This window comes from Melanotaenia boesemani, chromosome 10 (genome assembly GCF_017639745.1).
Source record: "Melanotaenia boesemani isolate fMelBoe1 chromosome 10, fMelBoe1.pri, whole genome shotgun sequence".
NCBI classification, from domain to species: Eukaryota; Metazoa; Chordata; class Actinopteri; order Atheriniformes; family Melanotaeniidae; genus Melanotaenia; species Melanotaenia boesemani.
The window spans coordinates 15,636,934-15,662,283 of record NC_055691.1 but is presented as its reverse complement, the minus strand read 5'-3'; the positions used below and the strand labels follow the sequence as shown (position 1 = coordinate 15,662,283).

The following is a 25,350-nucleotide window of genomic DNA, read 5'->3' as shown; positions in this document are numbered from 1 at the left end:
AACCCTGATAGAGGGCGCCACATTGCCTATATGTCTTCTATAACTTCTAATTTAACCAATCTTCTGTGTGCTTTAGCCCACAATGGAAACACAAACAACCAAGGTGTGATGTAATATATTAACTATACAGCAACATTTGCTATAGTTGCTTGAACAAAGTGCAGAATACTTTGATGGAAATGGAGCTAATGACGTGCTTTTCAGTTTTTGGACCATAAATCTTGACTTATAAATCTTATAAATCTCCTATGAAATCTTTTGGAAAGTTTTCCATCTTCTTAACAAACTCGTGTTATTTTTACATGGTCAGCTATAGTGAAGATAAGCTTTGATGTTTTACTACCATCCCTTAAGGTTTTGTCTAACTAGGAGACAAAATGTTCTGCACACATATAGCCCCTGTTAACTTTATCTGGGTTCTACAAAATGCTTCACAAAGAAGTTTTTTTTATATATATATTTACCCAATATCCATAGAACTTCTTGCATAGGTATAATGTATATGCCTGTATATTTGCTTAGTCTTATTCTCATTGTAATTACTTATGCCAAACATATCAGAGGCAATGTGGGGTTCAGGGTCTCCCCAAAGAACACTGGCACATGAAGAGGTTTGGGATCAAACCAATCAATCTTCCAACTGAAAGACAACTATAATCCAGCCAGAATTACCATTTCCATGACATTTTTCATCGACAAGACACAACATCGATTGTCTACAAATAATCATCTGTAAAATTGGACTTTTTTTTTTTTTTTTTTCTGATAAATTGCTCTTAGAGGATTTAATCACAAACTCTCCACCTAACCAATCAGGTTAAGCTATGCAAAACAGTTGTTTTGTTTGGCACCAAGCTATTAGTTGAAGTTTAAAGGTTTTGGTTTGGGAAAACAATTATTATTTGACGCAAAATATTTTGTTTCACATTATGTATCTGCCCAATGAAGAAGAAAAAAATTACGTATCAGCATGTCAAAATAATTCTGGCACGATGTGAATGTGACATGTCAGGATTTTAAAAAAAGTTATATATTTAGGTTAAAATTTATAAGAAGATAAACTGAACAGTTCCTGAACTGTTTTAAATATAATCAGAAAAGCCCCTAAATAGTTATTTTACTAATAGAGAAATATTTTTTTTCCACCTGATAACCAGTCAGGATTAAGCATATCACTCTTTTTCGGAAGGTATCACTTTTAGATGGTTTGGAGTTCTCATCCTCTCCAAACTGCAAATGTTAAGAATTATCATGGGCACTCTATCCATATTTTTCTAAATAAATTTCATTTTAAATATCCCAAGCTATAAAAGAGGCCTTTTCATGGCACTCCTGCTTGTTACTTCATGGTAGCACTGTGTGTATAAACGATACCAAGTTATAACCTGTGTATTGTTCGGCAGTCATGGCCTGGATTTGTCTCCAAGTGCTGAGTATATTTACCCTCTCCCCAGTGCTATGCTTTGTTGCACTCTGTGAAACAAGGAGGAATTCGATTACATGGTGGCCGAGGCTCTGACAACATCTCACTCTTGTTTCAATCACCCACACAGGTGGATATGGGGGATGAGAAGTAGCGCTCCAGTCACCACGCCATGGACCACCAGAGGGCAATGAGGCGTGAGGAAGCATGCAGGCGGAGGCCAGTGGCTGGAAAAGGCATGCAAGTGCAGAAGTCATGCTCACCAAACAAGATCATCAATCTAGGTCAGGTAAGCGAATTCCCTATTAAAAGACTAAAGCAAAAGAAAAATCAGGCAGTCATCTGGCAAATGAAGAAAATGTAAAGATAATCACATTAAATGTACATGCTCACTGCACAAAATGGTGGTAAAATGAAATCCTTTCTACAGACCCCACCCATACCCAGAGTAGATAGATGGACTCCAGGAAAACAAACACCATCAATCATCTTGATTGTGACCCTTTTCATCGAGGTCATAATTTCTCTGTGAAAAGCACGGTGGATCCATGGCGGCAGTGACAATTTAAGGCAGTAATCAACCATGTTATGAGCGCACATTCATAATTAATGGGTGACAGCAGCAGTAGGAGGGTTTTGTGGGAGCTGTGTTAAACCTTGTTTGTGAAGCCCTATGAATGTCACCTTATTTCTTTCAATAACATGATCCATTTTTCATGTTCCTCTGGGTCGAACTGTCTTCAGTGATTGAATGCCATCTTGTTCTGGAGGAGGCCAGATCATTTCACTGCATCTCCCTTTGGTTCCCAGTGGTAACGCTTTTTGTGTTTTTTCCTGTCTGTCTGATGGTGCACACAGCCCATAAATGATATTAATGGTTCAAGCAGCCAGAGAGATGTTGTGGTGATAATACAAGCTTCAGAGTGACAGTGAAAAATATGGCATAGAATTAAGGTAAGATGGAGGTGTTAAGAGGGTCACATCAACATGGAAGCCAACTTTCATAAAAGCTGATAAGCAATTTAGTAGAAAAGTGTGATAAGCAAAGTGAGCTGACATGAGTGACTCTTCAGCCTTATGTTCCTCAAAACTTACCTATTTACCACAGTACTTCCTTTCTACAAGGTCTGTAAACCCTTTTAAGACTACCAGAATAATTAATTAGCCATCCTCATACCAAAGAAACGGCAGAACAGGTGGATTCCATGAGATTCCCAAATAACAACACATATAAGTGACTGAAGAAACACTATATGATCCTTTGTGAATTGAGGGGGTTTCACATATTCTACCTTGGAGCCTTTAGGGGATGGTCTGGCTGAGGTTGTTAAAAAGAAAAAAAAGTCAGCCAATGGTCATTTTTTAAAGGCTTCCAAGCATTACACAATTAAACTGAGAAATATTTTCAATGTAGCATCTTCTGTGCTTTGTTTTTTTTTTTTTCCAACAAATTCAGTATATTCCAAAGCTAAACAATTTCAGAGAAGGTTCAATAATATAATTATTTCTTATTCTTTGTTACCATGTGTGCCTGTGTTTGTGTGTGTGTGTGTATACATATATATATATATATATATATATATATATATATATATATATATATATATATATATAGATAGATAGATAGATAGATAGATAGATAGATAGATAGATAGATAGATAGATATGACAATGGTAAAAGAAAAGTCAGAATCCTAGTGTTAAACTGGGCTGACTGCAGTCCATAGCAAGATAGCAAAATAAGAATGCCTCTAACTCTCAATGAAATGATACCTAACGTTATAAAAAGGTGAGGAAAACTACAGTAATTTCTTTAATTAATTCAGTCTGTTTAAACATTTAACTCTCAGAACAGAAGTGACATTTGTGAGATCTGATGTCAGATATACACATCTCTTCTGTAAATGGTATAAACCAAACTGTGATAAAGTTTCAGTCAAATAAACATGTGGGACGTTCCTTAAACCTGAGAATAAAAAATCTAGGAAGTCTGATTTTAGGTAAGAAGTTCAAAGACTAAATGTGTAGTCTTGTATTACTTCTTTTGCATAGAAAATCTGTTGAAAATGTGACACACTCATCTGGAGCTGAAATGAAATTTTCAGTTTTTATGTTTTGTTTTCTTGTAAGTTATTGCCACATTCACCTACCCCTTCTAAAGTAGTTTTAATGTACAATGGAGCTATCTAGAGGGTTGGCAATATTTTGGGGGAGAAACTATACAGTTGTAGGTCACTAGAAAAAAATTTGGGCTCCAATAATTCACATTCAAATGTATTCTGTTTTAGTGCATTCAACCTCTCCAGTGCTAGCAGCCTTTCCTGCACACTATGGACACTCTGGCATTCTATATTCTTTCTATTCTTGTCCTTTCCAGCCTTCCCCCCATTTCTTTCCATTCATCTTTTGGTGCCTGGCCCTGGTTACTGCATATCAGGTCTGGGCACAGGCTAATCGGGCGACTCACAGGCTCAGTGTGATTCCAACAAGCTGGGGGCAGAACATTACCCGAGAAATACTCTGGTGTGGCACTGCAGCCTGAATGCCATCTCCATGGAGAGAAAGAGAGAGAGAGAGCCCAGGCGTTCAGCCCACTGCTTGCTTTCAGCAGCTTTTTGGCTCCCTGAAATCATTTTGCTCCACTAATGATGTCTTTCCACAAGCCACAATCCATTCCAGGTCTTTTGGAGCATGTACGTGTGAAGGTCACAAATAACTGCGTTTCATAGGAATAGGTCTATAATTTCCACTTTTAGATTCAAGCAAGAAACATATGAGTAAAACTATCAATTCAGACATGACTTTGCACTAAAAACACAAACGTGCAGAAGTGGGATTGCATTAAACTTTGATTAACTGGTTTATGAAAAAATGAAAGTGTTGATTGAGTGGACATTAATAGGTCACCTATGGTGGTACAAGCCTGAAGGGGAGGAGTTAAAAACAACAAGCGTGAGTTAGAGTGTCATTAATAGTAATGAAGAAAGAAACATCTGCAGACTTGTCTATTACCAGTTTTACTTTCAAATTATACTGCCACTGTGTAAAATACAACTTCCATCCCTTTAAATAAGCAACCTCTGGTCAATCAGGGACCAAACAGCAGCTAATTGGTGCAAATGCTGTTGAGTGAAGCTATTGCCAGATGCAGCAATATGAGCAATTTGGTGCACCAACATAGCCGCAAACATGACATAAAACTAAGATCAGGTCCCTCCATATCGTCAGGTAAAACTGAGAAAAGATGGAGGACACTCAAGTCAGATGTGACATGGAGATATGTTTTGCGAGGTGATGGCTACGTCCAAAGAAGCAAGCGGTGGATCGAACCACTCATAACCAACACAATTACAGTCCAAACAACCAAAAGACCTGGTTCTGCTAAGTTTTATAAGGAGACAGATTCAGGGCTATCATCAAGACACTGGAGCCCCAAAAATATGGACATTTAAATGTCTTTTTTTTTTCTTTATACAACCTACAGGTCTCCTTACAATGGAATTGGCTGTTAGCTTCTCTCAATCAGTGGTTAATATGCAGTCACACATGGAAAAGAAAAGATACTCTCAAAGACACTGAAACTGGTACAATTTATAAAAACATCACAATATATATTTGTTCAAACTTTTGCATCTATCAACATCAGTTTGATGATATCCTGTCAAAATAATCCATCCGCACCAAAAACAGCTTTATTTGACATGCATTTCAGCATTTGCAAGCAGTAGCCTAAAACTATAAAATGACATAAAATGATAATGATAAAATGAATAAAATGATTTTAGAACAAAAGTCTTACATACATAATCAAATGACCCACAACAGGTAGTAAGAAGTGGCAAAGGTTTCACTTGATTTTCAGTTTCCTTTAAAAGTTGATCAGAAATCTCTGAAACTAATCCAGTTTTCCACTATCACTGTCATTATAGATGAGATTTGAACTCTTCCATCCATTTTGAAACAATATTATTTATCTGTTTACTAGCGCTGGGCACATTAACGCGTTAATCGCGCATTAACGCAACGATTAATTAACGCCATTAATTTTTTTAATCGCACGTTGTTTTTTTTCTTTATTTTTTTTTTGCTGGCCGCTGGTTTTGATGACAGAAACATGGCGTCCATGTCTCCGTTCCCTGCTGCAGCGGTGTGTCTGATGTAATGAGGAGAGAGCGGCATTTTTAAAATAAAGAGACGTTTTCTGTCTGGAACTTAAGAAAGAAGAAGAAGAACCGACGTTTCTCTTTGTCAAAACCCATGCAGATGGCAGAACATCGTGATTTTTGGACGGGAAATTGCTCCCAAAACACAATGAGAAACTATTTATTTATTCATTTGTTTGTTTATTTATTTATCTATCTATTTATTTATTTATTTAAATGTGGCTTTAATTTATGCAAGACAGCAAAGGTAAAACATGTTTTCTGACTTTTACAAACGTAAAGCATAAATAAGTGTTTGGTGGTGATAGAAATGGTTTTGCTGAGCTGGTAGCTGAGATTCTGGACTTTCTGTGGATACCACACATGTTTACATTTACATTTACACACCTGACGCTACACCCAGAAACAAGATGTTAACTCCTTAACTCCTGGTGGCGAAGGCTGCAGGTGCAGCGGAGAACTAAACAGTCAAGCTAAGAATGAAAAGTTAGAGAAATTATAGGCCAGAAATCTGGATAATGAAGCGCTAAAGGTGAATGGATGGAAGTTATTGTGCATATTGTGAATATTTCTCTCTCCTCAACATCTAGAAGCTGTGAGATTCTAATCCTGCTTTCTGTCTGTTCACCTGATGCTGATATTCATCACATATTGTTCCTTCTGTGTTTAGAAGGAAGCAGCTTCACAGCTTTAAATTCATCCTGCTGACTTTTTACCTTTTAGTTAGTAAATCCTGAACATTTCATCCTTCTTTGTCATAAATATTTGATTTTATTAATATATATGAAGAAATATTTCAACTGTTGGTGTTTAAAGAGAAAACTGCTGCTAAATCTGTTTATGTGTTTAGTGCAGGGGTCTGCAGCCTTTCCAATCCAAAGAGCCATTTTTACCTCAGCCAGCTAAATAAAACTTCTTTAGAGATGCAAATGTTACGAGACTTTTCATAAAGGCAAGATAATATATATTTTAATGAAGAGTCACCATAGGATGTTTGTTATTTTTGAAGAACTACATTTTAATTTTTATTTTTAGGTTAGATTTAAAAAAATATTTTAGCCATATATTTTGAGGTATTGTGGAAGGAGACCCCTGATGTAGTGTTTGGAAACCACAATTTACTACATTTTCTTTATAAAGCTGTAGGGCTTCTTTTAAAGGAAAGAGACATTTTGAGCTTAACAATGCGATTAATCGCAACATGTCATGCGATTAATTGCGTTTAAAAATTTTAATCATTGCCCAGCACTACTGTTTACAGTTATTACACCAGGTTTCCATTCCAAAAGACATAATTTTAAAATTTTCTGATTTATCTGACAAAAAAAAGATTTACACCCTCACTTTAAGTGGGCTTGGTCAGTTTTGAAAAAACATGAATGTAGACGAAGGCGCATGAAAATGCTGGCTGGGTTTCTTTTAATTAGTGAAGCAAATCTGAAACAATCTCATGAAAAGTATCAAGAAAGACAATGAGCCACAAATGTGTTGTCATGCCCTGTTACGGATCATTTCCAAAACAGGCGAATGCCACCTAAAGCAAGCGTATTAGCATTTTTGTGTATTAGTGTAAGATTTTTCTCTTTTTATAGTTACTTTATGCTTCGCAGCACAACATGAAAGTACTGGGTATGAACCTTATTAGCTCATTAACCACTTTTCCACAGCGGTTTTTGATTTGCATCTAGAAGTTGAAAGAAAATATCAAAATTTTGCACTAAAAATGCAAAAATCCCCTTTTGTTCAAAGAGTTTGGTGTGATGAATTTCATGTCCATATAGTTACGCATCACACAGAAAACATTCCCTGAATTTTCCAAATTCATTTGGTCAATATCCTTATGGTTCTTCAATATTATTACATCATAATAATGTTAAATAGATGATCTAATTTCAAAATAGAGTCATAGTTTTAACCCACTTTGAGCAAAGATGAGAGAGATGAATAACATGTTTGTGTTGCTCTTTTGAGAGTGACAAGAGAAAGGCGGAACTTGAAAAGAGGCTGGAAGTGCTAATGAGCCTTATTTTAACAACACAATGCTGCCATGAATATTTAACAGCTAACAGTAAGAAATGTGATGAATTCACTCCTCTGAGTGAAAAATGGGCTTCGAAATATTGCTGCAACCAAGAAGCTGCTGTTCAGTGCCGCTCAGTACAAAAGAATCTGCTGCCATCAAACTAAACTTATGCATATTCATCATAGAGCAAGGAGTTTTTTGGATTTTTTTTTAATTTTTTTTGGAATTCTTCCGATTGTACAAATGATTCAAGGAACAGCTCACACACCCACACATAATCTGGCATCCCTAATTCATTTTGATGATTTCAGAAGCTAAAATGGAGCCTGTTATTAAGAACGATGACATAAAGTTCCCTCCTCCATCTGAAGAGGATGGTTTCAAGGAAGGTGAAAAGATTCCATGAGGTGTTAAGTCCCATGGACTCGCTTTGTTGCTAAGCAACCGGCAAGGGCACTGGCACTTTTTCAGGGAAACAACTTCACCGTCCGAAAATAAATAAAGATAGAGGGAACACGGCATGAACCTCTTGAGCAGGGTTAAGTCTGTGGGAATAACACTAAGTCAACATGAAGTCCTGCTGCTGCTGGGGCCAAAGAGATGTTTGCTGATGACTCTTTTCTGAACAGAAACACACAGAAAAAAGTGTGAATTTGATGATTTGTGTCTTAATAGCATCTGATTAAGATAAGATTGTGAATTACATGTTTTATTGTGTAAAAAAGACATTTTTTTTTCTTTTTTGTTTTGTTTTTACAGGCTCTGTGGACACTGAAAATGTAGTTAAATGCTGTTTGTGTCCTTCATTTCACAAAAAAAATTTAGGCACACACTCTCAGAACAGATCAAAAGGCAACTAACAACAGTAACTAGGTCTCCTTATCAAAGGAGCTTCGCTTTATCTCATTAAAGCAGGCAAATGAGGGGAAGAAAGCTTGAGTTCCAAAGGGAAATGAAACAGTTTTGCCCGTATTTGCTTTGTTATTTGGGTAGCTCAGCTCAAATTAATTACCCTCATCTTCTTCACTCTATTCATTATTCTAGTTGTAAACACATTAGTCAAATGAAACGTCTCTGAGCACACCTGGCTTTCTTATCGTCCGTGCTTTCCACGACAGGGTGGTTCAGCTTTACGATGCGCTGCTCGCAGAGTATTAAAGAAAGCCCAGCGCCATTTACGGCTGCAGTACATGCTGCCTATTCTACTGATAGCTGCCTCCCAGGAAGCCTTAATGTATGAGATTTGTCAGTGTCAATTCCCCAGTTAATCTCTCTGGTCCACCTCGCCACCGCCTCTGCCGCCCATTCATTCTGCTGCTGATCTACCTGCTCACACTGTCCCGCGCTGGACACAAAGGTAACAGGAAGTCCAGGAATAAGATCTGTGCAGATGGTTGCTGTGCAACTCCATCATGTAAAACCAGCAGAGCTGATGCATGTCTGGAAAAAAAAAAAAAAAACTGCTGGCACATGTTCAGAATTTTTCGGCACAGTGTGGAGAAAACTTAAAAATAAAGCCTTCACTGAGACAAGATATGACGCTGCTATTGACTCAGTTTCCAGAACACTCAGTGAAAATATCAAATATTAAGTTTAAACAAATCTTCCTAAACCAGAAATAATAAAATACATTAACATGTCGCTGCTGCTCTGAGCACTATGTAATGATTTTGCAGAGAAATACCCAGATTTGTATTTAAACAAGAGAAGTCTGATATTAGACGGTAAAACAAGACTAGAAAAAAATACAAATGAGCAACTCAATATGTATATCATCCAATAAAAACAGAATATTCTGATCTTTCCAAAAGGCAGTAAGTTAGGACCAGGGTTTACAACGACTGACAGAAGGAAAATAAAGGTTTCCAAACTCACTGAGCTCAGAGTGAGCTGTGATTAAGCCGCTACAGTAAAATTCAACACTGAAGCTGAAACACAGAGACGTAATAAATTGCTAATCAATGAAGAGAGAAAAGCTTTTTGTTCAAAATATATTACTCTGGCTTCTTTTTAACGGTGTAAAAACCAGTATTTCTCAAGATGAGAGGAAGTTTTTCATTCTGGCAGACAGGGAGTATTTGGAAAGCCGAGAGCTGTTTGCTTTCTCTGCTGTGGATAAAAAACTCATTTAAGCCACATTTAGAAAGTCCATGCAATCAGCTCATTACTGTCGGACACCTGCAGAACAGAGAGCCTCCTCACTTTACAGCATTAATTAAATCAAATAATTCAGAAAAAAATCTAAATGAACACATCTGTTCATGACTTTGAAACTTGAAGATGGCAAACTTTTTCACGCTGGAAGTGGTGACAACTTCTCAACTGCAACACGTGCAGCCATGTCTGCTAGAAACACTGCATATAACCTTCTCTAACTTTGGCTGTGTCCAACAGACTTGAGGCCACAAAAGATTTAAGTGCCTCTTCTTACCTCTGTGTCTGCACAATGTCTAGTTGTGTTACACAAATTTATATGTTCACAAAAGCTCCCTGATATTGGTAATCTACAATATTTCTCTTTAACCCTGTGTGTTTCGCATGCACTCAAGATAAATACATGGTGAGATACAGTCCTGTACTGAGTGAAGCAGCAGCCTAGAAGTTAATTAACTATTGATCTGTAGGCTGAAAATCTTTGAGCAGAAGCAGAAAGCAATTAAAACAACTGATATGTGTTTTGATTTTCAACGTACACTTGTCCACATACTTAGTGAGAAAGGAATGAGTAGACTGATTAAGCTTTTTTACGTTACGTAGAAAACGTCTGCCCTCAGCCCACGTGAGATACATTACAGTGATGCCTTCATCACACCTATCTGATTCAGTAAAGATCGTGCATCTACCCATACTCTTATTTTTCTTGCACACAGTTGCAAACCACATATTGTACATGAAAGAATATTTAATTGACTGAATTGTTGTAGCTGTTGCTCAGATGGAAGAGTAGTTGTCTACCAACCAGAAGATTAGTGGATGGATTTTCTAGACTTTATGCCCAAGCATCCTTAGGTAAGACACTGAATCCCGTGTTGCCTCCCAACATGTGAATTCATGCGTTAGAGAAAAAGCACTTAGTATAATGACAACCGAGGTACTGTAGGAGTGTGTGTGTGATGGGGTGAATGTAACATGTAGTATAAAAGTGATATCAGTGGTGAACATATGTGCTATAAGTACAGTCCAGTTATCATAAACTTGCATAATATGAATTAAAATATTTTTAGAGAAAGTTTTTAGTAGTTCAAGAAAGTTTAGCACAAATTGTTATTTTCTATAGATGGATATGAAAACAATGGCATTAACATATATATATATGTATATATATATATATATATATATTTGACAATCCTAATTAAGCTTAGTCTAACATTGCAGAATTAAAGTAGCATCTTATTCTTTAAAATAAATATATAAAATAAAGCCTTAGAACTCACTGTGCCCAGACTACAGCAGTGAAACAAGCAACTCTGCTTCTTATAAATTTTTTCCCTGACGCTTATCTATATTTATGCCATCCTTTTATTTATTTAAGAATCTTTAAAGATAGGCGAAGACATACTTTATTCATCCCCAACTGGGGAAATTCAGGTGTCCAGCAACATACAATGTTTGCCATAATTAAGCTCTCTTACCACCATACAAAACCACAACATGACAGTGAATAAAAACTGTAGTCATGTTGTTTATTGGATAATTTACTGCAAGCAGTTTTCTTGTTTGTTTTTGGTTTCATTTTAAATATCAAAGTTAAACAGTTTTATGTTTTGAATGTCCCCTTACTGTACCCCAACAGAAATCGAATCATGACCTTAAAACTAAGGTACATACTAAACCGTGATTTTGGCACACCGTTACACCCCTATTAATTATCCATGTGCTAATCACCGTACGATGAACATAATTCATCCCAGCAGACTTAAAAAACATAGCTGGTGAGAAAATGTCATTCTGTGACCCTTAAAGCTGATCTGATACTTGAATTTGGATCGAGACATCTTGGATCCAAACTTGCAGTGTTTATAATGATGCCATATAACAACAGCAATTCATAGTGGATTAAGCATGTGTAATTATCCCTTTTTTTTTTATAAAAAAGGTATATAGTGATAGAGATTTAAATACAGTTTAATTACACCATAGCGCAGTTGTGTAATTGTGATTAAAAAAAACAAAAACATGACAGCTAACTTGAACACACTAATTGCTCTGTCATAGCTACACAAAACTCTGCAAGTAGCTCTAAAGTTTTCTAAAACAAGTCGTTCAGCCATTAAAATTCATAACAAGCTGACAGACAGTGGTGGATGAAAACGGGGGAGGTTTAAAATAAAAACCACTGCTGCTGTCCTCCTGTTAACATGGCTATAAGAGTTCTTGACTGGGTTATATCAGAAGTGATACATATCTGCTGCTACGCAGGGCTCTAAAGGAACACCCACCAACCAACATATGTGAATTAAAATTCATTTTAGGGGTACAAATGAAAACTTTTTGGACAATTTTGGCAAGTGATAAATTAAAGAATTAATTTTTGTGAAAACCCATGATCTCGCATACATCCATTAATTGCACATTTACTTTAGTGTGTCTGGTGTCGTTTATCCGCTTCTGACTGAATCAAGTGCAGCTGAGGAGCAAAATTAAAAGAAGTGACATGTAGAACTAAAAAGATAAATATAGAAGTGGTTGGCAAGTATAAATGAGGCCTTTTAAAAGAATTGAAAAAAGGATGGAGGGTGTTGACAATGAAATGAGGCAAACTTTTCATTTAAGTAATGTAAAAAAAATCAATAAAGCTAAAGTTTAAAGTAGACTAATAGTAGATTTAAATGTGTTTGGAGCAAAAGTTACTTTGTTCCTTGCTGGAAAAAAATATATTGAAAAAATGCTGTTGTTGCTGTTGCATTTTTATATATTGTTCTGTTTAAAGGAACGTGTAAATAAATACATTTAGTTGGTTTTATAATTTGGATTTTTTTTCCCTGAAAAAAAATTGATTAATGAAAATTTTGAATTTAAAGTCCTGATACAGTGTCCAACTTAGTCACATTTGTACCTCAAAATGTTTTACAGAAAAGCAACAGGAGTTTAATTCACACATGACACTGACATGGAAAGTTACAACCAGGTTATTAAACACAGTTGCATGCATTAAAATTAATAAAACACTCAAGCAACTGGCTTTGACCAGGAAATATTTAAATATGACACCCTTTTAAACAAGTTTGCGGTTTTTACAGCTTGTATTAAATACGTGAGATTTAACTTCCTAATCAACCAGCTTTGGTGGTGGAATTTTTTTTATTTACTTTGGACTCCGAGAATGACTATTTATAAACGTATCCTTCACATTAAAAAACTGGTTTCTTGTTACATAACTTATATAATGACAGGCTTTCATTCAGAGTGGTGAACGGAGCTCAACTGACAGAAAAATACATGCTACCAACTCACCGTCTTTCTGTGAGAACAGACGTCAAAAAATCAACCAACAGAACTGAGAGCTGAGGACAAGTCCACCATGCACTCATGAAGACATTTTCTTAATTTTCTCAGCTTTTATTACTTTTCTTAATTTCTGCTGCAGAAAGCTCTCCAGGCCGCTGTGTGTTTTTCCACAGTGGTTAAATGTGGAGGTTTGTGGTGCGACTGAGCAAATCCAATTTGGCAACTGACAGAACAAAGCAGCACTAGTACTGGACCAGTGCCAGGATGGCGCAGAGAGAGAAAAATGGTATTTATATGTGTGTTCTATCAGCCTCACCTTGATCATTTATCTTGCTGCATTCCATTAACCTCAGCGGGAGCGTCAGCTTCACGTGTCCGGACTCACAGTTGCATGTCAGCTGAAAAATCACAGAGAATGCAGAGACTCAGTGAAAGACGGCAGCATTGGGGGAAGAAAATCATATAGTAATGAGATTTTCATTTTGTGTTCCTGCAACTGAATTGAACATGTTTAACTGTTGCATTAAACTTCATCTTGTTTTTCTGCTTCATTCTCTCTCACTTAATAAGTAAATGTCTGAGGTAATAAAGTCTGGCACTGTGTCACAGCTTGATTGTTGGATGATGCTTAAAAATGAGGCTTTGATGGTCATTTTTTCTAATCTCCCTACTTTTTTATGGGTTATTAAAGCCCAGTACTGTGCATTACATCTGACCTGTTGATCTGACATCTTCAGCTGAGTACAAGTTGCGAATAAAGTAGTCTCAATTCATCGGCAACGCACCATGATGTCTTTCCACAAATGCTCATCTTTATTGTGAGCAAAGATGCCTAAAATCCTTTTAATGAGTGACTTCTGGCAGCTCTTCCCTCATACCATCATTTTAAAATCTTACTCTGTGTGGCACACTGATTTATTTTCCAGCAAGCACAAGACCATAAATTTGCTGCATATGACATTACTGCTCATTCAAGGCTGTCTGGGGAGAAATTATAATGCTTGATGGTGTCTGTACATTAACCCCCCTAGAGCAGATGCACAAGTGATGTTCAATTCAAAGCACAATCAAATGTCTTGCTCCAAAGCCCAGCAGGAGACAAGACTGCTAAAAAGGTACAGAGGACAGCTCTGGAAATGTTCTTAATGAGAAAAAGGAAAATCAATTAAAAGGGGATTTTAAGTTATTTTTCAAGCTGTGCATCATTACATATGTCTGAGAAACCTACCATAGAAGACAGAGAAATATTTGTGGAAAAGTATTCTATTTTTAAGTTTGAGAACTTGAACCTGTATTGAAATCTTTACCCTTTTATGTACAAAAATGTATCAACAAAAATACGTCAAATAAAATCTTTTTTAAAGGCATAGACATTTCCTAATTGTTTCTTTTTCCTTTTTATTACTGAAATTATAAATTATTTAAATAATAAAAAAATTAGCATTACACTAGAAATTGCGATTAATAATAATAATACTACTACTACTGCTAATAATAATAATAATATTATCATTATTGTTATTATTATTAATAATAATAATAATAATAATAATAACAGGCAATACTAGTGTTACACTTGGGTCTTGAGTCCCAACTAATGTTCACAGCCAAACAGGACCACAGGAATAAACCAGTCAAATAATGGCTGACCCCAGGGCCCTGTTTATGCCATTTGAGTAGCTTATTTCAGCAGAGGTGACACTAAAAGCCAAAATTTCTGCATAATGAGTGTTAGTAAACTGTATTTGGAAAAAGGTCAGAAACAGCAGACACACACACAAAAAAAAAAAAAAAAAACTTTTTTTATACAGTGTGGAAATTAGTGGCTCCCAAACATAACAGAGTTATGCCAGGGGAGGGGCACAGCTAGGCTAAATAAAACATAATAGTTTTTGCACTGCTAACAAAATATGAACAAATTTGTCAAAGTGCCAATGGGCAAATGATGAGAAATTAAAAACAGACATTTCAACTACCAAAACAAAAATAAAATATGATGAGGCATATCTTGCATATCTTGCCCTGGGCTTGACCAGGTAATGATCAAGTAATGGTGATGGTCAATGGTGGCTAATGAACAGAGACCACAGTTTGTTGTAAGTCTCAAAATATCACCATCTAACAGTATAAAGCCAAACAAGTTATAATGGGACTTGGGGACTTCTCCTTCTAAACACTAAGAAAATCCTGTTGATTTCTTTAGAAGTAAATGACTTAACTATTATAAATAACAGAATTATTTTACTAAAGCACCATCTGTCTTGTCAAATGCTCAACTCACCTGACGTAGTTTGCAGGTTTAAACGCCTCCCACTAAATCAGAGGAATTTATCTTTCCCCCTGCCACTGACATGGTTTTAACTATAAATGATAAGTAGCAGCCAGTAAAGGAAAGACTAAAGACTGTGGCATATTATTTCATGCATTTCTTTGTAAGAATTGATAGAGGTTTATAGAGACTATATGGTATGGTGACTTCATTATTAATTAGTCTAATAAAGTTTGTAGACAGGAATTAAAATTATAATGACTAAATTTAACTACCAACAAATGATTAACGGACCTACTAGGACTACTAGGCAGACAAAAACTCTCATAGTCATGGCTTTTACTGATAGACCGGAACGCATTACAAGGACTTATAATTTAATAACAGGACTCTCACACCACAACATGAATCTGACAGTTAGAAAACGTACTAAAAAGATATTACAATACTTTTGTGAATCTGATAACACTAACATAAAATAGATTATTCCTAAATCCAAAACTTTGCAATTAGAAAGGGAATTAAAGAACCAGAAAGAAGAGCACAGTGGCCCCTAAAAAATATTTATATAATCTGACTAATAAAACAACTAAAAACAAAGGAATGCGGAAACTTAGTATAGATGGCAAATATATCTCTAACTGCCATTATGGCAAACAAATTAAACTCTTATTTTGCACAATCAGTAGAGGACTTAACTAAAGACTTTGTGGCTAGTGAGCATTTAATCTGGTCTGGCTTTTCAGCCTCTGCATGTCTGCATTTTATATATATTAAAACCATTGATGAGGCAAAAGTGACAGAAATTATTGAAAATGTTCAAATTCAAAATCAAATGATATTTATAATATTAATAGTTGCTTTCATAAAAAAAATAGAGCAGCGTTCTGATTAAACCGTTGAAACATCTTTTCAATCTGTCTATAAAAACCTATAAATTTCCCTCTAGCTAGAAATAGCAGTCATCAAACCAATATTTAAAGCAGGAAGTCAGGACTCAATGTACAATTACCAGCCCATTTCAATTCTGCCTCTACTATCAAAAGTGATAGTGAAAGCTGTAGCTTTACAATTAGTTGACCATTTGGAAGCCTATCAGCTCCTCCACCCACAGCCACAGCAGTGGCTTTATATCCAGTTATTCGATTGAAATAGCAAATTGCTGGTTTTTTTTTTGAGAACGTGAACAAATCCCTGGATAGGAGTCAGGTGGTAGAAAATACAGAACTCGGTGTGAAAACCAAACCAAACAAAAGAGCAGCAGTTCCATAAACTAATGTGACGTCTGTCACAAACAAAACCCTAACCTAGCCCAACACAACTTAAAACAAACAATAACGAAGGCAGAGTACACGCTAGGAAGCGGCATAGCTAAAACTGAAACTGGGTGTAAAACAAAAGGTAAGTCTAAACTAAACGGTCTGTTCTACTGTCCCCCACTGGGAACACACAAACAGCCAGGACATGTCCTGCTGCACACTCGAACAGACAAACACCAAACAGACTACCAAATAGCACAGCGGACACCCAGTAAACCATGCCACCAATTATCTGCCACACTCGGAGACGAGGCCACCTGCGCAAATCAGCCTCGCTCCTACAACACGAACACAGTGCACAAGGTGAGGGGAAGCGGCCTGCGCCATTCTAGCTTCCCCTCCAGACTGGCCTCGGCTGCAGCCTTTTTAGCCTCAGCTCTTAACAAACTGCAGCCTGATAGGTCCAGACATGGCCAACCAGAGGAGCGGAAACGGAGGTATGCCGGCTCCAGCCAATCCAGGCAGTGCTCTAAGATCACCAATCAGCGTCAGAGTAAGCTGCAGCTGCCAGCAATCGGCAGTGGCCGTAACAGAGCAGTACTTTAAAATATTTTTAGAATGGTCACAGCCTGCTGTTATTGTTATTTGTGCTTTTCTTGCACCTTGTTGCCTCTATTTTGCTTTGTACCTGTATATATTGTGTCTTGTGCTTGTCCTGCTTTACTGTTGGTGTTGTATTGCTGCTGGTACCCAAATTTCCCTGAGGACTCTCCAAAGGGATTAATAAAGTATTTCTATTCTATTCTATTATCTTAACTGTCATTCTTTAGTATCTTTTGTGAGGCAGTGGGCTGATTTGCATCATATCTTTAGGATAGAGAACAGTGGCCCAGGAGAAGTCTTCATTTTTAAACGTCCAAATGGGCATTCCACAGGGCTCCATACTGGGACCCATGCTGTTTAGTCTCTTTATGAATGACTTACCCCTAATCTGTCCCAATGCCAGTTGCCAACTTTATGCAGACCATGCAGTTTTTTATGCACCCGCCAGGTCCCCGGAGCAAGCAGTGGATGTTTTGTCCTCCTGTACAGCTGAGATGAGTGAGTGACTCACTCAAAATGAGTTAGTGCTGAATATAAGACGGTACCGGTGTGTTTTTCTATTAGAAAACAAAATGTAGAACGAAGTTTCCAAATAATTTGCAAAATAAAAAAACATACAATCTGTAACAGGATTTTCATATATTGGGTTAATCCTTGACCCTCAACTGAAATTTGATAAACACATTAAGAAAATCTAAAATACAACATGAAGCTATTTAAATTGTTTTAAACTAATCAGGCACTGTATCCTAGACCAGGCCGCCCTCCTATACATGCATGCTATGATATTTTCACATGTATCATACTGCATGACACCATGGGCCAGGCCCCTCCCTAAGCCACAAAGTGCATTGGGTCATTGTACATACAACTTATGGACAAAAAACTAATCCGCTACCACCACTGCAAAATTTAAAAAAAGAAGTATAAATTGCTAAACTTTGCAAGTTTTGGTGACTTGTGCTTTATCAAATTAAAATTCAAATGTATCAATAATTTAGCACCAGAGCCACTTAGTTCATTTGTTTTGAGACAGATTAGCAATACAGTCACCAGAGGTTTCATCAGCCAGAACAGTAAGCTTCTGCCTTGTCTTACAAAAGTGCAAAGTTGTGGAATTCATTACCAACTGAACTCAAGACCATATCTGAGTTTCTGAGATTCTTAATGGGTTTGTAAAAAATACTTTCCAGAGATACAAGCAGTAATAATTTTCTGTTTTATTCTTAAGTTTTGAGTGGTAAAATAAAACTTAGTTTTAATTTAAATGTAGGCAAGGCATATAATGCCTCAGCCTATTCAGTCTCAGCAGAATTCATAGTTGGCTGACATGAAATTAGCTTCAATGATTGTATTTTTGTTCTGGATTATGGATGATGCCTGATGAGTGAATAAACCTAAACCTATTGTCTGAAACTTGGAGGTCAAGTCTGAACTCAGCCTTTCCATTTGGTGGATGTATTGGCTAACAAACATGCCAATGTAAAGGGTGCATAAAAGTATGAGGACAACAGACATACCTAATTGCACATGTAAAGGGACTTTAAATAGGCCTTTACAGCTATATTTCAGACTCCACAGGCCTCAGTAAGCATGCTAAATGTTATAGTTAATTTTAGTACAATAACAAAAACACAGTAAGAGTTTGGCTTGTTTGGAAGGGTATCAGATGAAAGCCTCTTGACTCAGCTCAGAAAACTTCTTAAACAGTGTCCTTTGGACAAGAGATTAGTGATGTTTGTCAATCATGCACAACATCCATCCATCCATCCATCGATTTTCCACCTCTTATCCAGGGTTGGGTCGAAAGGGGCAGTGCCTGGAAAACCTAACTAAGGAGGCATCCAGAAGGCATCCCAAGCCATGGCCCAAGTCATCCCATCTCCTCTTTATGCAGAGAAGTGGCTCTAATCTGAGCCCCTACCAGATTACCAAGCTTCTCACCCTATGTCTAATGCAAAGCTCAGCCACCCTGCAGAGGATGCTCATTCCTGCTACTTGTATTTGCAATGTCCTTCTTTGGGTCACTTCCCACAGCTCATGACTATAGTTGAGGATAGGACCACTAAGGCTGCCCTTGTCACAGATTTTGTTCATAAGTTTTATGTATATAATTTCTAGGATGAGGTGTTTAGGAAGTCCAGTTTGGTGTTATCAGGATTGGGTCTTGCAAATGTGGTCCTGCTGGCTTCATCAGACCATGATCTGCACCTTTCACTGGAGTGATTTGCAACCAAGTGTGAAGTGATTGGGATAAGAATTAGAACCTCTAAATCCAAGACTCTATCAGAAAAGGGTGGAGTGGTTTCTCTAGGTTGGGAATAAAATTCTGTGGGAATGGGAATTCTTCTTACAGTCTCTGAGTTGACCACAAACTCCTAGTTCTCTTTTTTTCCTCTGAAGTGAAAAGAAAAACTTTTTTTCTATTTTCATTTCCCAAACCAAAGTGAGAAATTGGATAACAACCTGTTATGTTTTCTGATTTCAGAACAAAAATTGAACAAATAGATAATTAGCACCTACATTAGATTTTTTTATTTGCTTTTTCATCTGAAAAGTCGTAAGTTTCCATTTAGATTCAGGCCTATTCAGACAAGGTTAAAACCATTAAGTGCAGCTGTGTTAGATATAGCAGCACTGATGGGTGCAAACTAGCCTTGACAAACCTGTATCAGTTCACAAATTTGTGCTTTTAGGCTTCTGTACCTGCCTTTCTTTTTATTGCAAAAACATCCTACTATTTTTTATGACTTAGAAACCAAGAAGAGTTTTTTTTTCTTTCATCACTGAAAAATAAAAAGGAAAGTAAATAATAAAAAAAGCTGATTTACACTATTAATAAATATCTCTTTTTCTAGTATTCTAGAAGCATGTGAGGCCATCTGTGAGACAGGTAAAAACTGGCTAAAATTGGGTTACACAAAAGACCATGAAACATGATCTTAACCTGAATGAAATGCTGTAGTTAGATAGCCATGCATCAGCAAACCTAAAATACTGACGCATGTTGCTGTTGCTCATTTTAGATTGAACTGACCTCATATTAAGACCAGTTGAGGAAAAAAAACATGTTGATACCAGTTCTTTGTTATGTCATAATACATACAGCATAGAATTGAAACAGGGCGAGCATTCTTTTACACAAGACTGTAAATGCATTTGACAATTCCCCCACATGGCTAATGCAGTGTAAACCTGTCAGATATTGCCATTATAAAAGGGAAAAATACTAACACCACATGCATCACACTCCTGCTTAATTCCTGCTCAAACTAAAAGGGAAAAAATATTATCAGTGTTGTTGTAAACACAAGTACAAATCCCCGCTGTTATGGCAGTCATGCTGAGAGACTTCTGATGTTTCGCAGTCATTTTCATTCCACAGCTTGCATTTGCATTTGTTTGATTTCCAGCAGCAGTCTGCAATGCCCCTTTGTGCAACAATACAGACACAAATAAATTAAGATCAGTCCTTCCTGGCAGAGATTATTTATCTCCTTACTCAAGCTGTCTGAACTTCGACAACACAGCTTCAAGTTATTCATGGCTATTTTCATACTCTGCGCCCACTGCTTTGACAGTAAAGACTACAGTCGGCTCCACGCCTGTGCATGTTTTCATATAATATCAGCCTTATACACAACTAATACTAATAAAGAACTTGCTTAGCCGTCTTTGATGTTCAGATGCTGTCTAAATCACTGTAAAGTAATGCACGCCTATAGCTATAACCCCAATGCTAATCCTTTAGCTGAAAATCAATTTTTCACATTGGCTTCAACTGCCCTCGGGAAGACGTATCACAAAACTAGTCAAACCAGCGACCAGAATCAAACAGACTGGAATCACAAGGAGGAGAGTGTAATTCTTTCTGCATAATCAGTAACAAGCCACTGCCAGAATGGGAATATGCCATTTCATTCTCCTCAGCCTCTTAAAAAGACAAACATTTTGTAATTAGGATGATTAAGATGAGCACAGACTAAAGGCCAACAGTGTTAACATTGCTGGAGATAATAGGAGGATTAGGGGTGATTCACTTAGAGAAGCTAATGGGGTTTTTAAATGAAAGACATGAATTCATTAGTGGATGTGATCGACAGCTTCAAATCAGCAGGAAAGAAGACATCAATTGAGAGATTGACACCACAAGTCCACTTGTCCGGCTGCGCAGGCTAGAAAAAGTCACTTAAAGTGTCAACACAAAGAAAAAAGGAAAAAAAAATTTAAAAAAAAAGGAGCACCTTTAGGAAAAGAAAGAGCAGATCTGCAGTGAGCAGATGAGCACTGACCCACTCTGACCCACTTCTCCCTGATTTATGGTTTATGGTCCCTCAGCAGACACAGCTTTGTTCTGGGGGGTCATAAATCTCCTGCACCTCGGAGCCGATCACCTGACCCTCCCAATCCTGGCAGCCGCCCCCCTTCCACGCAGTCCCGTCCGCTGGCTGCAGCCAAGCTCTCGACACAAAGCAGAAATCACCCGAGCCACAAGCGCTGGCAGTTAATCACCGCCAGCAGACAATAGCGTGAAATAGAGCCAAGCGGGCTGGGAAGGCGATTCATTGCTATCGCTAAAGCGCTCAAATGGGACAGGAGAGGCTTACCTGTTTGGTAACCTCTGCTCCCAGCACAGGGAGCGCTTCTGTCAAAACTTCTCACTGTTTGAATTAAACCAACAGGGAGGGGATAGAAAGGGGACTGAGCTGGAAGGACATAAAGACACGTCATTGAAATGGAGGATGCAAACATGACACAATAACACAATTGTATGTTTATGCCTCCAGTCACATTTAAAAGGCTAAATACTGGACTAATTATGAGGCACGCTAATTAGTGTCATGAACAGACCACACAACTGGTGAGGTTCTGAGAAGTTGGGAAATCAAACAGCCCGAGATCGCAAACTGCAGCGTGGCACAGCTGGTTGACTGCTGCAGCATGGACAGCACCATATGTCTGAGATGAGTTATTCTCCCAGGATCAGACATGGTGACATCTCCTCGCTGTTAGCAGCACAACGGGAGACATATAAAGGAAACATGAAGAAAAAGAAAAGAGGATGGAGCACAAAGGCGATAAGGAGAAGACAGCCTGAAAGTCCTCCACTAAGACAGCCTGGCTATAAACACATACGGAGCAGCAAGCGGAGAGGACAAATCAAACTGCATCGCCTCACACAGCAGCAACATCATGAAATATCTAAACACTCACCTGCTAAAAGCATGCGAGCGCATCCCTGTGCTCAGTCCTGTTTATGGTTTATGTACGGTGGGAGAGCTCCGCTGATTCTCTGCCCTCACCAACAGTCTAAATGATTTTCATGATATGTGCAGGAGCAGATAATTGACTCTCGGAAAAGTGGGAAAAACACTCATTGTAAAGACAGCCAGTAGGTTTTCTCTTTGTTTTTATTTGTCCTCTCACTCCTGCGCATATATGTCCTCTCTCTTTCTCCTCCCCCACCTTTTTTTTAACTCTCATTTATTCACTAACTCTCTCAAAAGCACCCCCATCCCCAAAGTCCCATCACTTCTTTCCCTTTATCCCCTAAAGCTTAGCTCTGTTTGCCAAGGTAGCACTAACAACCTCTGCAAACTGCACTTCTTCATTGGTTTTTTCTATCCAACTACCTTCCGCTATTCAGGTTTCCAAAGGAGCAATTCCCACCCTCTCAACCTTGCTCACCTTTCCCCCTCTTGCAGCTTGTGAAGTGTTAGGGAGAACTAATTACAGTTTGGGGTCAAGGCAGTGGGACAGACTTCAATAATTCATGAGCTCAATTTAAGGGCTGAAGGCAGATTTTACTTCAACAAATGAAGCTTACAAAAGAAGCTGAATTACTTTTGTTCCTTCCCTTCTTTTACCTGAGAGTCACTTCTGTCTGTATGTGTGTGTATCTATGGATGAAGGTGGCCAAAATAATAGTATATTAAGTCAACTCTGACATTTATTGATTTTTCTTGGCAACCGAGAAAATATGACATCAACAAATCTAAGATACAAGTGGAGATATGTGCCTCTGATACAAACAGTAATAACATTGTTTAAACAGACAGGAAAAGCTTGTTAAATAGAGCAGAAGGTCTCAATGCTGCAATTTAAAGGTGTTTTATGACTTCAATTACAGTAAGACTAAAGTTTAATAAGTGTAAATTGCCAAGTAAAACATGAGTAGGAGACTCAAAACATCTTTTTCCCCAACAATGACTAGTTTTTGCATCACTATTCCCTGATATTAAGAAATAGTGATGCAAAAACTAGTTCTTTTTAATCCCTGGACATTCCTTCCATGTTTTACCAAAAGCTTTACAAGCTCGGGAGTACTGTGGGTTTGAACGTTTGAAATGACAACAATGTGGACAGCGCCACAAAGTGACTGAAGAAAGTCTCTATAGATATGCAGTGTTACCAAAGTGAAAGGCACAATTGTTGTAGGAGTTTGGGCTGCTTAGGGTGCTTTACACAAACTCTGTAATTACAATTTATGCACTTTGCAATTTACAGAGATGTGAAAATTTGGGTTGTAACACATTACTAGTAATGGCATCAGTAACTAATACTCGAATGCATTCATCTTTAAATAAAGTAACTCATTTACTCTATGGTACGTTTGTCCATTATTTGCTAAATTCTTACATTTAGGCCTGCAGCTGTGAGCTCCTTCCTGTTTACAGTGGCATGGGCAGGGTTGCAAAGTCTGCTTGTTGGGCTTGTTTTTATGTGAAGTCGCTTGTACATATAGTCAGTCGCAGGTTTTGGGGCTTTTTTTCTTAAGTGTACTTGCTTACTTGGGCTTCCCAGCTGTCCACAAAGCAATAATCCCTGGATGCAGAGCAGGAAACATGAACGCAACAGTCCTTTTTTTCAGGAACTAGTGTCAACTGCCCCGTTTCCTTGGTTACCTCGGGCATCCGAACCGACAAGCCCCCTATCCACACACTCACACACACAATACCTCACTAGACAGAGAGACAATGCAGTGACAATGCCCGGAAACGAACAAAATATGTAAATAAAATATATACAATTAAAATTAGGAGAAAGATGGGGGCACAGCATGCAAGATAGATTCTATTTTTTTGAGCAGCTGTTAAATTTCTTTTTTCCTGTTTTCTTTCATTTTTTTAAATAATCTGCTTGCCTGCCTCAAATAAATTAGTGTTGAAAAATTACTTTGTGTTTAAGTTTGTTTATATTTCATACAACACTTTCAGTTATAAAAATACTAATGGCAGAATTTTTAAGAATGTTCTTTTACAAAAGTAACTAAAAAGTTACTTTTAAGAGTAACACATTACGTTTTGGTGTCAGTAATCGACAAAGTCAATGAGTTACTTTTTGAATGAAGTAACTAGTACCCTGTAACTAGTTACTGTTTTTCAATAACTAGCACAACAATGGTTATAAGACATTACAACGTGAATGTATCCTACACGGTATGCAGAATACCGTCTTTGCAGATGGGCTACAGCAGCAGAAGACCACAGTGGGCACCACTCCTGTCAGCTAAGATCAAGAAACTGAGGCTAAAATTTGCACAGATTTACCAAAACTGGACAATGGAAGATGGAAAATTCCAAAAGACTTATGATAGATGCTACAGAAAAATACACTGTACATCAAAGGAAAATGGGAACTGGAATAAACACTATTAAGGAAAATGACATTTAAGAAGATCTCTGTGAACCTTGTCACAAGGGTCTCAACAGGCAAATGTGGAAAGAATTTAACTAGAAATTAGCCAAATATTTTAATTCCCCTCTACGTATCTCTACATTTCTCCACAAACGCCTTTACTGCAATTTTTTGGGAGAAAATGTTAAAAGGTTGGGAATGCGACACATTTTCTTAGACTGCCCTTTATTATTGTAAAAATATAAAAGCAGAAATAGAAAAGGTTTTTTAAAATAAATATTCCTTTTGACCCACCACTATTTCTGTTAGGAGCTGCTCAAAAAACAAAACTAAGTCCAGAATAAATTGATACCTTAAAGAAATTCTTAATAATTGCAATAAATAAATTAATATAATATAATATAATATAATATAATATAATATAATATAATATAATAATTTATTGGAAAAAGGAGAAAGCATTGACCAAGACGTGAGCCTGCAGCTGAGAATGCACTTCTTCATTCCAGGATGGACTTGTGTTA

The 25,350-nt window shown here is 37.3% G+C and overlaps 1 protein-coding gene across 2 annotated transcripts in view; it reads right to left on the bottom strand.

The window, feature by feature from the left end:
- Nucleotides 1-25,350, bottom strand: part of mgat4c (mgat4 family member C) — a 142,145-nt gene that overhangs the window by 99,998 nt on the left and 16,797 nt on the right. For both annotated transcript variants that reach the window (XM_041998118.1, XM_041998117.1), the window contains exon 2: nt 13,374-13,455. The gene's annotated coding sequence lies outside the window, so the exon portion shown is untranslated. The remainder of the gene's footprint in view (nt 1-13,373; nt 13,456-25,350) is intronic.